The 3,404-nt window shown below is 50.8% G+C and overlaps 1 non-coding gene across 1 annotated transcript; it reads left to right on the forward strand.

Annotated features, from left to right (window-relative positions):
- Window positions 1-2,885: 2,885 nt before the first annotated feature.
- LOC120671659 lies at window positions 2,886-2,992 on the forward strand. The gene has a single exon (XR_005673758.1). It is a non-coding gene; the product is annotated as a small nucleolar RNA R71 (small nucleolar RNA).
- The last annotated feature ends 412 nt before the right edge of the window (window positions 2,993-3,404 follow it).

Genomic DNA, 3,404 nt, shown 5'->3' on the forward strand with positions numbered 1-3,404 from the left:
CCGCATCAATCTCTATGACCTCGGCTTCCAGTTTGGCTTGCATCTCTTCGTATTGTTCTTCTTCCTCGTAGTCCATCATGCTTGGTGTAGGCGTAGGTTCGGGTGTGTACAAGCTTGAGCCACCCTGAGAACGGGATGAACTTCCACCCGTCATCTTCTTGAATGCACCGAAGACCTTCCGCCCTAAAACTTTCATGATGGGAAATATACGTGCAACTCGAAACGGGTTATGTTAGTGAAACCGAAATGAACGCTCTTACCCGCGAGTTGCTCCTTCTTTCTTGCATCAAAGAAATGAGAAAGCGAGGTCTCTTGAAATCAAATCTTGAGAAAAAATCCAATGGAAACCCGAGAGCAAAGTTTGAGAGAGAGTGAGTGAATGAGAGTTGAGTGTGAGAGCTCAGCACCCACCTCTCGGCCTCTATTTAAAGAGAGAATTGCCGGGCACAATGGCTAGGAGATGAGCACAATGATGACTAGTTGTTGGAAAAAAGTGGCAAGGAGTCCTTGCCAGGTGGGGTCGGCCAACCCTAGTGTTCGGCCGGCCCCCCTGTGGGCCCACTAGCTGATAGCCAGGGCCTAGGGGCTCCCTAACGGCTATAAGTTTTGAAACTTTGGGTGCCCGGCCAAACTTTGCTTCGAAAGATGTTCAAAATTATTTTTTTCTAAGGATTTTTAATGCTCGGAAATATTTTTTTGGATTTTTGTGAAAAACAAAAAAAGTGCTAGAAAGTTTCTAGCATGCATGAGCGTTTTGAAAATTCAAATATGCAGTGGAAAAAATTGAAGAAGTCGAGAAAAGCAAAATGGTGAAAAGTAAATATGAGATACGTACTAATTTACCTTCGGCAAGGGCTCGTCGTTTTGAGTCTGACAAGTGGGACCTTTCTCCTGCTTTGATTACAATTGTTTGGCTTGTCTTGGAGAATTGGACATGGACGAACTTGCGACCTTACGCCACAACTTCTTGGCGCGTCTTTTCTTTGATCGTGTGGTCATAGGTTCTTCTGGCTGGGGTTCAGGTGCACCCCAAAGTGGACTCCCATCGTGAGCCTGCTAGATCACGAACTTCAGCTCCTTCCTGTAGAGGAATTTAAAGAATATGTCGTCGACCCAGATGCAGAAATGGACTTCTCCAGATCCGACATCGATCCTAGCCTTCACAATATTCAGGAAGAGACGTCCGAGAATAAGATCTAGTCCCAGGTCCCCTTCCATGTTGAGGACGACGAAGTCGGCGAGGATGAAGCAGTTCCTGATTTGTACATAGATGTTTTCAACTATCCCTCCGGGATGTCGGACTGTGGAATCTAGAAGCTGTACGAACATACAGGTATGGGAAAGAGCAGGGTACTATAATTGTTCAAAGATTACCTTGGGCATGATGTGTATGCTTGACCCAATGTCGCAGAGGGCCCGTCTATAGGATTGGTCGAAGATGGAACAGCTAATCATGGGCACCCCTGGGTCTCCATGTAGTTTCGCTATCAGCCCGCCCCACGCATTCATCCTTGGATGCGTGGTTCTTCCTGCATGGTTAGTGCGAGAAATTTGCCGGGGAAGATTGCCCCCACTTTCCTTATAGAGAGCGCGCGCACCACTAATGCTAGCGGCAAACACCTGGGCTGGAGGTGGGCGGGCCGGTCGGTGGCAAGGTCGCTGCCGGCTATGGGTTGCGGTGGGAGGCGGCGGCCTTCTTGTTTTGGGTTGTTGGGGTCGCCGGAGTTCCCCGGCTAGAGAAGGAGGCTGGGGGCGGCGAGGCACGGCGGTGGGGGCGCCACCTGCCGGGCGGTGGGGGACGGCGGTTGGGCAGGTTCAAGGCGGGTGCGAGCTACAGCGATGAGGGAGGTCGAGACGGAGGTGATGAGGGAGGTCGAGACGGCGGCGGCGGCGGCGGGGGCGAGCTCCGGCGATTAGTTAGGGTGGTGGAGGTCGAGACGGCGACGGTGGATCCGGCGGCGTGAGCCGCCGAAGACGGGCAGGGCGGCGCCGGCAGCGGGGGCGAGCTCCGGTGAGGTGGTGGAAGAAGAAGTAGCAAGGAAGAAAAAGAACAGTATACTAGAGGGGATTTCATTCATTGGCGGTGAACGCGCGCCCAGCAGTGTCCCCCAGATTGCCCCACCCGGTAGACACCATATTTGCAGTTTCAATGGGAGATTCGGGTTGCCCCGAAATCTTCCCGAACTCAGAGACAGGAATAGCAGCAGGAATAAGAGCCAGTTGTGTTTCTAACATTTTGTTGAAACTTAGTTGGTTTTTAAGAGTAGAAGAAAGAGTTTCAACTTTTGCATTTATACTTTCCAAAATTTTATCATTGCCCGCAAGCATTTTGTTTAGAGATTCGTTGATTTTAGCTTGGCCAAAAACTAGATCTCTCAAGGAGGGTTGGTTTGAAATTCGAATTGAAATTTGAGTTTAAATTGTTACCTCCTCCTTGGAATGGTGGGCGTGATTGACCCCACCCCTAGCCTCCTTGTGGACGGAATCCGGTGTTGTTGTTGTTGACGTAGGCTGCGTCTTCTCAGGTCTCGGGGCAGTTATTCCCTGAGTGTCCACCATCACCACAAACCTCGCACGATAAGTACGAATTCATGTCATGGACGGGAGCAGGCATCTGTGACCGGTTCCCTTCATCAAGTTTCTTCAGTAGGAGGTCCAGCTTGGCGGCGAGCATGTCCGTCTCCTTGACCGCATGCATTCCGCCCTTTGTTCTAGGCTGGGAATGCTCCTCGTTCCAGCCCTAGTTGGAGACCATCTTTTCTGTCAAGGCCGTAGCCTTGGTAATTGTCAGGTCTAGATAGGCTCCTCCAGCAGCAGCATCAAGATGGGCTCTGGATGTTGTCGTTAGCCCATTGTAGAAGCTTTGGAGCATGAGCCACTCGTCCATCCCATGATGAGGACAGGCGAGTATGTATTCTTGAAGTCTCTCCCAAGCTTCTGGGATGGATTCCATCCCTGTCTGGTGGAAACTTTAAATTCTTCCACGTAGGGCATTTGTTTTGCCCAACAGGAAGAATTTGGCGAGGAATGTCGTGGAACATTTGTCCTACGTGCTGACGGCTTCCTTGTTTTGATAAAACCGTTGTTTTGCTTTTCCCAGAAGGGAGAAGGGAAACAGGCGGAGCCTGATGGCGTCAGCCGTAACGCCCCGTATGGTTACGGTCTTGCATAACTCCAAAAAGTTCTACAGATGGGCATTGGCATCCTCATTTAGCTTGCCATAGAATGGGCTAGCCTGCACCATGTTTATGAGGCTGGACTTCAGCTCAAAGTTCACGTCCCCAACATCAACATTGGGTCCAGTTGCCACATTGGCAGCTGAGGGGACGGAGAAGTCGCGGAGAGTCTTCTCAGCCATGGGTTCGGTGATTGTTGATGGTGCTTGGGAAGCTGGCTCACTTGTC

This window comes from Panicum virgatum, chromosome 4N, assembly GCF_016808335.1.
Source record: "Panicum virgatum strain AP13 chromosome 4N, P.virgatum_v5, whole genome shotgun sequence".
NCBI lineage: Eukaryota > Viridiplantae > Streptophyta > Magnoliopsida > Poales > Poaceae > Panicum > Panicum virgatum.